The 15,726-nt window shown below is 30.1% G+C and overlaps 1 protein-coding gene across 5 annotated transcripts in view; it reads right to left on the bottom strand.

Annotated features, from left to right (window-relative positions):
* LOC114937659 (uncharacterized) overlaps positions 1 to 15,389 on the bottom strand; it is an 88,349-nt gene extending 72,960 nt beyond the window's left edge. For 4 of the 5 annotated variants that reach the window (XM_029311230.2, XM_085489005.1, XM_029311232.2 and 1 more), the window contains exon 1: positions 14,949 to 15,389. The gene's annotated coding sequence lies outside the window, so the exon portion shown is untranslated. The remainder of the gene's footprint in view (positions 1 to 14,948) is intronic. The other variant, XM_029311231.2, reaches the window with a different exon arrangement.
* Positions 15,390 to 15,726: the final 337 nt, after the last annotated feature.

Raw genomic sequence — 15,726 nt, 5'->3', positions numbered from 1 at the left:
GACAACGCAAAACTCCGATTTCAGTGTTGCCAACGCCGAGAAACCAATTCTCGGGTTTTATGTAGCGGTGCATGTTTGTACACGTACATACACCATACACCATTGCATTGCTCACGCAGACGCACCGTAGAGAGACAAGGAACGATAATCACGTGTTGTCTTTGTTCCTCTACCGTATCGGTATACGCGAGATGCGGCCTGAAAATACTTTCTAGCCTTCCGTAGCAGAAAGCAGTAATGTAGCAAGGCTAATAAGCACCTACTTTTTGTAAATTTTATATATGCTTATACACATATGTGCGTATATATATGCAAATAATATCAAAAATTACATATATATTTCCAAATTGTGCAGTAATAATAATAATAATAAAATAATAATTCGAAGAGTAAACTAATGTTCAGAATGTAAGACACGGGCGCTTATTAGGATTGGTAATTGATTGCTTTTTTTACGTTATATTTTTTCATTGATTTTACATATCGTCAGCGCGATAGAGAGACAATAAGGAGAAAATGATTATCAATTTTAGTCTATTATGTAAAACCCCAGCAAACATAATATATAAATGTTATATACTCAAGCATGTTACATGTAACGTATACCATATGTTAGTTGTAATTTCCCACTCATAGATGTAACATTTTTAATATTACATATATTACATTGTAGTTATATTGTCATTATATCCCAAGATAGCACTGACTTATCAATACATCAATGTGCTATTTGGTATATAATTACAATATAACTACAACGTAATATATGTTATATTAAAATGTTACATCTATGAGTGGAAAATTACAACTAACATGGATGTTACATGTAACGTACACGTTATATTACCTGTTATATTCCGTTTTATTGTAGCAATGTAACAATTACCATATATATCGGTGTTTGCTGGGACATATCGTAAATTTATAGATTAATAAATATATATTACTTAATTAAAATTAATTGATGAAAGGCTCGTATAAATTAACGAAATTAAAAGAAATAAATATTGTAGGCCAACTAAACGAGCAAAATTACATAAGATATAAAGATTTATTAATAATTAAATTCTCATTCCATTAGAGAAACAATATACAACATAAACGTTTCGACTGCACTACAATCTTCTTCAATACATAAAACTCAAATATTAAAATACAAAGTTAACGATTCTTCGCTGATGAACAATGGATGAGTAAGACGATTGGTCTGAGATTCCAAGTTTTGCAACATTTAATCATGCTGTGGAGATTTTACGCGAATTAATTAATATCAGAGAAAATTGAAAAATCTTTCAACTTACATTATCGTTTTAACAAGTTCTTTTTCTCGAAATTTCAAGTGTGTGTTGCGAAGTCTAAATAACAAATGTCAAGGTAGAGAGCGTGATGTATATATTTATTACCAATGTTTTTCTAAACTATAATTCAGCTAATTTTTTAAGTATGTCAAAATAACTACTGTCTAGCAATTCAGTGTCTTTAGTTAAATTAATTCCATTTTTCTGTTCTTTAATATGGATCATTTCAGATATTAGCCTTTTATGGTAATTCTTTTCATAATCTTAGTGTTATCCCAGTCAAATGTATGCTGTTCATTTAGAATGTGTTCCGTGACAACCGAATGCTTAGCAGAGTCTAATTTAATATTATTTTTATGTTCTTTAAGTCTCGTTCCTAACTGTCTTTTTGTCTGTCCGACATATGTGGCGTCACAATCATTGCAATTCAATCTATAAATAACATTAGAATTCTTGGGACAATCGTTTCTGCCCTTTTGAACCCTTATGAAGTTATTCAATTTTTTAATGCAACAATATCCCACCAATATGTCAGGTCTTTTTATTGCTGAAGCGACTTTATCAGAAATTGATTCTATACATAGTATGACAAAATATTTAATAATATAAGTATGCTGTCTTCTAAGCTGGGCAATAGAGCCAAGGAAACGAAACGAAAAATTAATTAAACGGAACTGTATCTCAATTTGAGATCCCAAAGTTCCACATATAAATTAATTTCGAAACTTACATATGGAGAAATAAGCGAGAAAAATATAGGTCCGAAAAGTCGCTGAAGCGGGAATCGAACCCGCGTCTTTCACTTTCCGGGCGACTGCTCTTACCAACTAAGCTATTCAGACCCTTTCGATCCTATATTTTTCATTTGCCTTTTTAGTAGATGTTAGTAAATACCGCCGTGATTAGCCCAAGGCGTGAATAAACTCAGAAATAAATATTTTTATCGGCTCTCAATATAAATAATATAAGTATGCTGTCTTCTAAGCTGGGCAATAGAGCCAAGGAAACGAAACGAAAAATTAATTAAACGGAACTGTATCTCAATTTGAGATCCCAAAGTTCCACATATAAATTAATTTCGAAACTTACATATGGAGAAATAAGCGAGAAAAATATAGGTCCGAAAAGTCGCTGAAGCGGGAATCGAACCCGCGTCTTTCACTTTCCGGGCGACTGCTCTTACCAACTAAGCTATTCAGACCCTTTCGATCCTATATTTTTCATTTGCCTTTTTAGTAGATGTTAGTAAATACCGCCGTGATTAGCCCAAGGCGTGAATAAACTCAGAAATAAATATTTTTATCGGCTCTCAATATAAATAATATAAGTATGCTGTCTTCTAAGCTGGGCAATAGAGCCAAGGAAACGAAACGAAAAATTAATCTGAATAGCTTAGTTGGTAAGAGCAGTCGCCCGGAAAGTGAAAGACGCGGGTTCGATTCCCGCTTCAGCGACTTTTCGGACCTATATTTTTCTCGCTTATTTCTCCATATGTAAGTTTCGAAATTAATTTATATGTGGAACTTTGGGATCTCAAATTGAGATACAGTTTCGTTTAATTAATTTTTCGTTTCGTTTCCTTGGCTCTATTGCCCAGCTTAGAAGACAGCATACTTATATTATTTATATTGAGAGCCGATAAAAATATTTATTTCTGAGTTTATTCACGCCTTGGGCTAATCACGGCGGTATTTACTAACATCTACTAAAAAGGCAAATGAAAAATATAGGATCGAAAGGGTCTGAATAGCTTAGTTGGTAAGAGCAGTCGCCCGGAAAGTGAAAGACGCGGGTTCGATTCCCGCTTCAGCGACTTTTCGGACCTATATTTTTCTCGCTTATTTCTCCATATGTAAGTTTCGAAATTAATTTATATGTGGAACTTTGGGATCTCAAATTGAGATACAGTTCCGTTTAATTAATTTTTCGTTTCGTTTCCTTGGCTCTATTGCCCAGCTTAGAAGACAGCATACTTATATTATTTATATTGAGAGCCGATAAAAATATTTATTTCTGAGTTTATTCACGCCTTGGGCTAATCACGGCGGTATTTACTAACATCTACTAAAAAGGCAAATGAAAAATATAGGATCGAAAGGGTCTGAATAGCTTAGTTGGTAAGAGCAGTCGCCCGGAAAGTGAAAGACGCGGGTTCGATTCCCGCTTCAGCGACTTTTCGGACCTATATTTTTCTCGCTTATTTCTCCATATGTAAGTTTCGAAATTAATTTATATGTGGAACTTTGGGATCTCAAATTGAGATACAGTTCCGTTTAATTAATTTTTCGTTTCGTTTCCTTGGCTCTATTGCCCAGCTTAGAAGACAGCATACTTATATTATTTATATTGAGAGCCGATAAAAATATTTATTTCTGAGTTTATTCACGCCTTGGGCTAATCATGGCGGTATTTACTAACATCTACTAAAAAGGCAAATGAAAAATATAGGATCGAAAGGGTCTGAATAGCTTAGTTGGTAAGAGCAGTCGCCCGGAAAGTGAAAGACGCGGGTTCGATTCCCGCTTCAGCGACTTTTCGGACCTATATTTTTCTCGCTTATTTCTCCATATGTAAGTTTCGAAATTAATTTATATGTGGAACTTTGGGATCTCAAATTGAGATACAGTTCCGTTTAATTAATTTTTCGTTTCGTTTCCTTGGCTCTATTGCCCAGCTTAGAAGACAGCATACTTATATTATTTATATTGAGAGCCGATAAAAATATTTATTTTTGAAAATATTTAATGTTTGTATTTGTGGTATTGGTATCTATTATATTGTTGGTATTAGACTTGCTAAATTTCTTCGTTGAAAGATGTTTCAATCTGCGTTTTATTTCTATAAAAATTAAGTCAAGAGGATAATCATTGGATAGCAAAATATTAATAGCTTTCTCTATATTTTTTTTGTGAAATTGAGGATGTGATAGCAATATAGCTCTATCTACCAAGCTATAAATTGTTCTTAATTTATGACAAGTCGGATGATTTGAAAAAAATGAGAAAACTTGGAATCTCAGACCAATCGTCTTACTCATTCATTGTTCATCAGCGAAGAATCATTAACTTTGTATTTTAATATTTGAATTTTATGTATTGAAGAAGACTGTAAAGCAGTCGAAACGTTTACGTTGTATATTGTTTTTCTAATAGAATGAGAATTTAATTATTAATAAATCTTTTTATCTTATGTAATTTTGCTCGTTTAGTTGGCTTACAATATTTATTACTTAATTACTTTTCAATTATATTGATATTAATAATATCTGCTACATAAATAAGTATGAAAGAAAAATATATAATAGTGAGTGCAAAGGTGTTCAGTCTCTCTCCGTGAAAACTCGGGTTCCAATATATCGGTATCAACATTTTTTTTATTGGAATATATAAAAATTATTAAAAATATATTTTTTGTAAAGACAAAACTAAAGTTCTTAAAATATAGAAAATATTTGATTAATTTATTTACGAAATTCTTTTGCATTTATATACAATGTGTGTGAAATTATTGAAATATTTTTAATATTAAAAAATTCTTACAAATCGTCTTTAAAAATATATTTTTTTAAAATAATTTTTATATATTCTAATATATTATAAAAAAAATTATTATACCAGATAGACTTGAACTCGAGTTTTCAGATGCAAGAGAGACAAAGACAGAATGATACTCTCTCCTTGTCAAGCAGTCAGTATAGGTTTGTTCGCGTCGCATGCCCCAACATGCTCCTTCTTACTCCAATGCGCTCGTATTGGTGCGCTCCTCGAATTGGACCAATACGAGCGCATTGAAATAAAAAGGAGCAAGTTGGAGCATGCGACGCGAACAAACCTTATGTTACCACAGAAATTTCTCTTGCTCCTTATGAATCTAATGAGAATCTTATCGTCCAGATATTTCATAAAATAAGTGACATAACTTCATAAATTTTTTTTTAATATATTCTTTATATAATAAAGCAGTCCACCAAAGAGCCGAATTTTACATTTTTGCTCTTAAAAATTTATAATAAATTAAATAAGAACTCGCAGCTAACCCAACCTTACCCGTTCCTTGCTGTCCGTTTCCCCAAGTTTATTAAATATTTTTATTTTTACCTTTTTTTATAAAATAGCTCTTTAGAGAACTACATATGAGCTTACTGATTAAGAATATCCTAAATTTAATGAGATTTATTTAGTATTTTGGCTAAAATCTGAAAATTAAGAATCTGTAATTCCCGGCCGGCCGACAGGCGTCTCCACCAAGCCTCCTGTCGATCCTTAAAAAAGGAACAAGGGAAATTTTTGAGATCCCAACTATAGGATACAAATTTCCAGATTCCTTAATTTTCTTACTTAATTTCGCAATAACATCGCGTTTAGCTCTATGGTCGAGAAGGAGGAGGTGTATATCGTGTTTTAAATTTTTTATTTCTTTTAATATATATATATAACTTTGAATTACAAAAATTGAATTACATGAATAATTTATATATATATACAGGGTTTGTCCGGAAAGTAATGCGTCGCATTTTTTTAAAAAAGAATTTATTGATCGCATAGGTAAAACAACTTAAAATTGTTCGAAGTATGACCCTTCTGCGTCAATACATTTTTGCCAACGCGATTTCCATGCGTCATAAGATTTCTGGAACTCCTTGACTGGGATGCTGTTCAGGGAGGCCGTCGAAGTAGCTTGTACGTTGTCAACCGACTCGAGCTGTTGTCCTTTGAGCTCCCTTTTCAGCCGAGGAAATAAAAAAAAGTCCGCCGGAAATTGGGATTATCTGCACAGAGTTGCTTGAGTTCTTCACAAACTTCCACTCGGTGTTGCTTTTGCGCATCGGTCAACACTCTGGGCACAAGTTTTGCGCAAATCTTCCGCATGGCCAAGTCTTCCGATACAATCTCGTGAACAATCGTTTTCGGCAAGTTCAATAATTCCGACATTAAGCGAACATTCATTCGACGGTCTGAATTCAATAATTGGCGCACACGAGTCACATTGTCGTCCGTTCGCGATGTTGACGGGCGTCCTGCGCGGGCCTCGTCGGCGACCTCCTTCCGACCTTCTCTAAACATCTTGTGCCATCTGTTTGACTGCGATTTGGAAAGGCAATCGTCCCCGAAAACTTTCTTGAGCATTTCAAAAGTTTCCAGCGGCGTCTTGTCCAGCTTCACGCAAAACTTTATCGCATAGCGTTGCTCTATCGTTCTCTCCATCACAAGTTCGACGCGACCACTAAGCAGAGGTTCACAGAATAAGCCGTCCTAACCCTCCAAGCGCATGGAAACAATTGAGCGACCTACCGTTGGAAAGCTAAGGGTACCCCCCTTCCTCCCCAACCGGTCCCATCGCTCTGCGATGTATAGTCGCGTCACAAAAAAATGCGACGCATTACTTTCCGGACAAACCCTGTATATATATATATATATATATAGGATTATAGGATTATAAGATTATAAAAATATTTTTGTGCAACCGGCGCGCAAAAAGTCGCTCTTTACTCACATAATGGGATTTTTGGAAGGGGTCCCTTTCCACGCATCGGTCACACAAAATATCGTAGCCAACATGTGCGGGTCATAAATCGGCCGATCGTGCGGATTGTCATACTCGGCTTCGCCTCTTGCGCCAAACTTCCGCACTCTCGGCCGATTTACAATCCCCCGCACTTGTTAGCTAATATACTATTTTTTTATATTGTTTACAGATATTCATTTATTCTTTTAAAATGACATTTTGCTTACATATAATGATCTTTAGAAGTTGAACGTGCTTCAGAAAAACAAGTTTTTCAAAGAGGGAATGTCCCCTATTTTCCTTCTTGAAGATTTTAAAATTAGAACTAATACAGAATGAAAATATGGTGGTATCATTGCATTGCATGTATATATTATTGTACATATCATCTCGATTAATTTTTAGTTTACAAAAAAAATGTATTTAAAGTATAGGGTAACCCTCATTTAAAGTATAGAAAATGGATAATAAAAATCATTTAAATAGAAATAATATGTACAATAGTTTAAAAAAAATGTATGTGAAATGCAAAATGCAAATAAAGATTTTATATTTTGTATTTCCATTTGAAATGCATCTATATTTTTAAATAACGCACATCTTTGTTCGTGACTGTTTTAATTTTTTTTAATTTTAAATTAAAAAACTATATACTACCAATTCTCACAAAATTGAGCAAGTAATTTTTTCTTTAGGATAGAAATATCGTAGGTAGCAAGCTTACGTCATTTTAACATTGAATGACGTCAGTTTGCTGCTTGGAATAAAAAGTAAAAAATTTAGCCATTTCAAGCATAAAGACATTTTTTATTTTTCACATTTTCGCGCTTTCAAAAGCGTTTTCTATACAAACTGTTCTTTTCATAATTTTCCGTACGCAATGAAGCAAGAATTATATTTATAGAAAATTTGCATATTAACTGTTTTATGTTACAAGTCCACTACTGTTACTAACCTTAATAACGTTGTTGGCTGCTCTTTATGATCAATTAATTATGGTCTAATTGTCACTAAAGGGCTGATATCACGACAATAAACCAGCAGCTGTAATATATGTTTTCTTGCTTAAGTAGTGGTTGTTATAGTAATAGCCATAATTATATCGCGCGAGACAAAAAAAAACAGAAAAATCGTCAATTGTTATAGTACAAAAATTCCACGTGCGTTATTTTGTAATAGTCATTGCTTTAATAAGCTTTAATAAGCAATGACTATTACAAAAAGATTACTTTTATTTTTTCAGTAAAAAAATAATATAATTATTATTTTCTCTACATGCATACGTATGTGTCAATTTAATGTTATTAAAAAAATTTATAAATTATTTTAAGGGCCCTCACTTTTTTTTATTATAATTTTGTAATATTATTTTATTATAATTTTATTTTATTATCATTTTATTTTTATTTATGACATCTTAATTTTAAGGATATTATAATATATATAACTCATCTTAATTTTTCATTTTACAATCGATTATCAAACTCATATTTTGTCATAGCATTTCTTATTCCATCTTTTTTGGATTAAAAAAATTTCTTATATGCTTGTATGCTTTTATATGCTCGTCATAACCATTTCTTGCGATAAGAACTTTACGTTGATATATTATTGTATTGAAGAAGACTGTAAGTATAGTCGAGAGAGAGAAACGTCTATTTTTTTATAATACTAGACAACACTTCGCGCGCATCATTAATTTTATATGCTTTGATTTAATATTATTTAGAACAACTGTCAAACTATTAACCTTCGCAATGATATGAATATAACACATTATGCGAATCGAGATAACTAATCAGCAATGCGGAAAAGCGGCAACAATACATGCAAGAATCGACTTTGCATACCTTTTTTACAAAAGGACTAGACAAGACAAGCGCGTGCTTCGCGCGCGCCATTGATTTTATGTACTTTGATTTGATATTATTTTGAACAACTGTTAAACTATTAACCTTCGCAATGACAGTTGTTTGATATGAATATAACACACAATGCGAATCGAGACAGCCAATCAGCAACGCGGAAAAGCGGCAACAATACATGCAAAAATCGACTTTACATGCCTTTTTTACAAAAGGATAAATAATGATTTTTATAATTTATTATTATTAGTATATTTATTATTTTATTATTATAATAATTATTTTATTTTTATAATAATAATTTTTTATATATATAAATAATTATGATAATATATTAAAATAAACATTATTCACAACATTCAAAACTTCCTTGCTCGATTAGGCCTATATCTTCTTATTAATTTTTGAATTTACATGAGCCTAATTAATAAACTTTTAATTTGATTTTATTATTATAATATATATTTTCTTATAATTTTATTATAAATTTATTGTAAGTCTTGATAGTTTAAATAAATATAATTCTGATTCTTAGACTAAAGGGTAAAGGTTAGGCTTGAGGGTAAATTATTAAATTACTAAGTTCATGCATCATTTCACTTTCTTCTGCAAGATTTTTCTAATAATGTTACATTATAAATTCTAAAAGATTTATAGAGTTTTACATAAACATTACTAAATGTTTATTGTTTAAAATATCGATTTAAATTATATTAATATATTCACATATATATTATATAGGATGATTCATTTTAATCGCCCTAGGTAAACATTTTGAAAATTATGAGAAATACAAAAAAATGTTTTAAACAAAAGGTTTTTGACTTTGAGGGGAACATAAATAGTAGTGTCATTGATTTGACCTTATTAATCATTTGAAGGTCACGTGAAGGTCAACTTCAATTTCTTAAATGGAACCTACTATTATTCATTACATATATTCTTGTAGTTTATCTCGAGAACTTTCCAAGACACTTTAAGCATTTTTCTCTTTTTAAATTATTAAAAATTGAAGTTAACAATCTTTGACATAAAATGTAAAATATGTTTTGTTATAAATTTAATTGTAACTTTATACTTTGTTAGTTTTTAAATTTACATGTGCTTCGCTATTTACATTATATATTATATATGATTTATAATGCTAATATATACGAGTACATGTAATTTTATTTTTCTCAGTGTATGTATATATATTTTTTCATAAAATAATTTTCTCTATTATAAATTTTTTGACACTATAAAAATCGAAAGAATGACAATGACAACGATAATAAAGATAATGACGATAATAATGACACAAGTAGAAATTGAAAAAATAAAAACTTAGGTTCAATCATTAAAACGATAATTTTTTCCAAATTTTAGGCCCCATTTTAGATATCATTATGTTAAGTCAGAAAACATGTTTTTTAAATATTATTTTTTATCAAACTGAGGATCGTCCCATTCATGTTTTCCGTCATTTTGGAGCCCGTTTTTGCACTTTTTAATTAGGTTAATGACTATTAAAGCGATAATTAATTTTTTCGAAATTTTAGCTTCCATTTTAGATATCACATATTATGTTAAGTCAGGACACAAGTTTTTTTAATATAATAAAAAAAATAAGAAAAAAATGAAGAAAAAAGAAAAACGAAGACAAAGATGACAAAAGAAGTATGCACTTGTCGGGTAGCTCCGTCGAGTATCGTTCGCGCTCGAGCAGTGCTAAGAATACCGCGGCTAGCCATATTTGGCAATGAGATCGCGATACAGTACGTATTCCGCGCATTAACGTAAACGTTGAGAGAGCGACTTAATCTTTTCTTTCACTTTTCTTTTTAGAAAAAATAAGAATCTTATGAGCACTTTGTTCCCAAAGTCAGGAAAAAATTTTCATTCTAAAGGAGAAGAACCGAATCATGCTGAAGTATATATTTTTATCGCTAAATGATACTTTGCTTGTTTATAACAAAATTAATTTCTGCTTTTTTACAAACATGTTTTACAAATAAGAAAAAAGAAGCTTCGTGACGCAAAACGATCCGCAAGTTGTATCGGATTAATCTTTCAATTGTATCGTTTTCTTCGTTATTATAGAGATTATTTATAGTCCAAAATAAAGGGATACCGCGCCTACCTTTTAGATTCTATATAGGTCAGATTGGAAGGAAAAAGGTGTGGTAAAGGTTTCAAATAACACTAATTACCAAATGATTTATAGAGGCGACTATTTTCGGAAAATAAGTACTTATTTCTATAATTTCGCCATTTGAGTATATTTGTTAATGCAGCAATTTGCGAATAAACTTATCGTTCCGCCTGCTACAAACATATGTACAATAATGAAATTTGTTTTAGTGTTATATTGGATGAAGAGTATTAATTATATAATTATTATATAATTATTATTCCAATTAATGGGGTTTAAAGAAAACTAATGGATTAAATAATTGTAAACAAAGAAGGGCTATAAGAGCTATTAAACATAATACAGTTGTCAGATGATATTAATAAAATTTATTTAAACAAAATAATAAATACATAAGAAATAAACATTTATGCGAACGTTTCGGCTGACATTTCAAGCCTTCTTCAGCGCAATACAAATATTTTAATTATAAATTAAATTGTAATATTAAACATTAAAGACGGTAATTAACAACTGACTGTATTATCTTGACATTGTTAATTACCGTCTTTAATGTTTAATATTACAATTCAATTTATAATTCAAATATTTGTATTGCGCTGAAGAAGGCTTGAAATGTCAGCCGAAACGTTCGCATAAATGTTTATTTCTTATGTATTTATTATTTTGTTTAAATAAATTTTATTAATATCATCTGACAACTGTATTATGTTTAATAGCTCTTATTGCCCTTCTTTGTTTACAATTATTAAGTTTAACAGAACTAATTACAATTTTTATTTAATGGATTAAAGTATTATTTTAAAGAACCAAATTCCATTACAAATGTGACTCTAATCATAGCAACGTTAAAATTGACTACCAAGAAAAATAAAATCGTAAACGCAAAAAGAGAAAAATTAATTTATATTTTAGAGCATTTGTTCATGATGTTCATGATTTTGCATTTTGTTCATGATTTCAGCGTTATAAAATTGCGAATAAATGGAATAATCATATTCTACTTTTTCTATTCATTGATTTTAATATGCTCTGAATATATTTATATATGCCACTTTATTTACATACGCATGTACACGTGTCTGTCCTATTTTAAATAAAGATATCGATTTCTGATAACTGATTAAAATTAAATTGATAAATAGAGTGGTGTGACGTATCTGAATAAAATGTATAACCTATCTATTCGATTCGATTATATTGTGAAAAAATTTTTATTTTAGATGTAAATAATATTCTATGTAATTAATGAGAAAAATTTTGCTTTATTTTAAATTATTAACAAAAATTTCGCGAGGAAATCAACAAACTTGAAAATATGTATTCTAAAACCGAGAGAGAGAGAGAGAGAGAGAGAGAGAGAGAGAAATGGACGGAATGGTTGAGAGAGGGGGAGAGAGTGTCAAAGCCCTCCCCTCCCAACCTGTGTGTGTGTTTGTGTGTGATCAAAAGCAACTGATACGGCAATTGACTAGCTATTTGCTTAAAGTGACCATTTGTCTGCGACATATATAATTGCACTTTTAATTGTATATAATAACATTTTCAACATATCAACATTTTTAGAAATAAATCTTATTCGCATCAATCTAATGAACTGATTTTAATTAAATTTCTAAATATTAATTATTTAAAAATTTAATAATACAATATTTTATTGCGTATTCCTCCCTCTCACCCCCCCCCCTTTCTTACTACCTTTCCTTTTTTTTAATTCTTTTCTTTTATCTTTTTTTATTTTTTTTTTCCATACCACGCGCGCGCACGCAAACACATTATTAGTATGTATGTGTGTATACACACACACACACTAGCAAATCGATAATAGGGGATGGTTTCTACGAAATTTATTGATTTTCTAGAAAAAATATTTTTGCAAATTGGATTACAATATTATTTCTTTTAATTTTGAAGGGAAAGGGGATTTAACCCCAAACCTCTTCTAGGATCTATTAAAGTAAAGATATATATAACTCTTATAATTCTTTAAAATATTATTGTTTTGAAAAAGAAATTGAAGAAAAGAATATGTATGATACGTTTCTTTGTAGAATTATGTATTTAAACTTTACATTTTGTCTAAACAAATATTTATTATCGGCAAATTTATGTTTGTTATCGGCACAAAAGTTTCGAGATTTAAAGTGTACATTTTAATTTCCTTTTTCAAAAAGTTTTTCACGATAATTTCTTTTTAAATTACAGATTTCACAAGAAAAAATTTTGCAACTTTTTTCAAAACGGTATAATTTTATTTTTTAAAAAATCATCGAAAAATTTTCTAAAACATGGATTTGTTAGGAAATTAATAAGTTTAAAAACTCATATTTTTTTGTACCGGGGAACCAATTTTTCTTAGCTAAAATTTAAAAAAATTTTAAAAAGACATTGTTTTATGTTTATCAATTTTTTAACGACTTACCTTTAACGTTCGCATTTTGTATAACATTTTTTATAATTTAATTTTAGTTTTTCATATTATTAAGAGAAATGTTCAAACTTTAATTTAAGTTTTGGTTTATCTTAACGATGATTTTTTTACTGAGTTATCGCAATACAAAGATGTCAAAAAATTGTGCTAAAATTTAGTGGCCCATTTTTTTGTCACTCAATCAGAAATGATTGAACAAATGGACGTCGAATCGATTTGATATCAATTCGTTCAATCGACGTTGATTCAATGACGAATCGACGTTGGTTCGATATCATTTCTGGGGTGAGGGGGGGGGGGGAGCATGAGTATATATTTATATTATATTTAACTATATATTTTTCTGTTTTATTTATTTATCTGTTTATATATTCATATATATATTTATATATATTTATATATTTATATATTTATATATACTGAGTAGCTTTGATTTTATTTATTTTTGAACTGTACATCTCTAAATTTATTTTTTAATTTTATTTTCAAACTTAAAACATTTTTACAAAGACATATTTGCATACAATGTCAAATTTTTTACATAGTTGGCGCGTATTTCTCTTCTTTGAAGATTTTTTAATGGTATATTTATATATAATATTTATATATTTTTATGCTTTATAATACGTACAATATAATGCACTTTTAAGTGTAAATATACACATGTTTATATTATAATCTACTTTTTTCTAATAAATTAGTTACAATACAGTTAAAAACGTGTTAATAGAATTTGAATTAGTAACAATAACAAACCAATATAATTAGACAAAAGCAAGATAAAAAATGTAGTCAATTATCATAATTTTTAAATTTTTTATAATTATAAGATTATCTCTCTTCCTTCGATAAAATTCCTTCCTTTTATAAAATTGTCATCCTTGCATAATCTGAAGTATACAATAAATAATTGTTCCAATAAATCTTGTCTTATTTTCAATGTAATTCCGCATATCTTTCTATCTTTATCATCTTAACTATATAAAATGGGAAAAAATTCTAGTTAATAATTTATAGTTAATAATAATTTTTTAATAAATAGTAATTTGTTCCAATAGTAATTTGTTAAAAAATAGCATTTGTTCCAATATAATTATGACTTTTTATAAGAAAAATATATAAAATAATTTTAAGACGAAACACACAATTTAAATTGGAGTAATGCATTTTACCTTATGTAAATCTTTTTATTTCTGTTTCACATTAATTTTAAATATATGTCATACTTAAAGAAGAAATAATAGAAATTGCAAATAGTTGACGTAAGCTCATGCATATACGTTTGGTATGAAGAACAGAATGAGTGAGAGAGAGAGAGAGAGAGAAAGAGAGAGAGAGAGAGAGAGAGAGAGAGAGAGAGAGAGAGAGAGAGAGAGAGAGAGAGAGAGAGAGAGAGAGAGAGAGAGATGAAGCCGATCGATACATCTAAGAATTAGTGCTTTAAATGGAATAAGAATATAGAATAAAATTCATAGAATCATACTATAGTAATGTGATAGTATTTGATGTAAAGAAAGAAATATAAAAAAACTCTTCTCTCTCGTTTGCAAAAATCATATTTTATCTGCTTGGGCGAAAACAAGCGAAAGGGATAAGTAGAAAAATATACTATATAATCACTTGACAGAAAGAAGGCTTCTCGACTAACTTCGCGCCTAAGTCATGCGTTGCCTATCTAAACGAAAATATGTGCTACAAATACGTAATCGTATTACCTAAATACAATACGGCCAACACGACCATATCCGCACCGTGTTATCGCTGAACTGGTCGTCGCTGCTCTAAGCTGTATTCATTCACGTTCACCGTTCGTCATTCAGCGCACTTCACGTATTACACCAAACCGTACCAGACTGATCGAAAACACGGCAAACTTCATTATAAGCAGCCTTCACTCCGAATATCGTCTCCGTGTGATTTTTCTCATTAGATCACACGCGAACTAGTAAATTACTAGAAATACTGCATGCCATTGAATGTATTTCTAGTAATTTACTAGCTTACGGACACTACAAAGATATCGCGGTGTATCGTAGGCCTTTGGGAGCTCGTGTCTGTAATATTAGGACTCGATCCGAGGGTCGCTTCGACCGAACTCCGATTAAATGTCGACAGGAGTTACGGGCAAATTCAGAGTGTTCTTCTCAAAGACGCTTTTCCGCGCATGCGCGTTGAACATCTAATGAAGTATTAAATTTGTGAGAGAAAGGGTGCTCTGTTTAGACCTGATATTCGTATCAGATATTCTGATAATCAATCTGAAATGTTTTGCAAATTAATAAAAAACGATATACGTATTCGCTAAAGAAAATTTCTGGCATTAAATATATTATTTTTATATAAAACGAATTACTTAATTTTAATTGTTTGTTTGTAAAAACAAATCAAATTTTTAATATATTGCTCGATGTATGTACACGCAGGCAGATATAGTTATAGAATATTAATTTTTATAAAATATTAATATAAAAAAGAGAGAAAAGCTCAAAGAAA

Source organism: Nylanderia fulva, unplaced genomic scaffold (genome assembly GCF_048542155.1).
Source record: "Nylanderia fulva isolate GAGA-0341 unplaced genomic scaffold, ASM4854215v1 Scaffold76, whole genome shotgun sequence".
NCBI classification, from domain to species: Eukaryota; Metazoa; Arthropoda; class Insecta; order Hymenoptera; family Formicidae; genus Nylanderia; species Nylanderia fulva.
The sequence above is the reverse complement of the archived record's forward strand: the minus strand, read 5'-3'. Positions and strand labels throughout refer to the sequence as shown.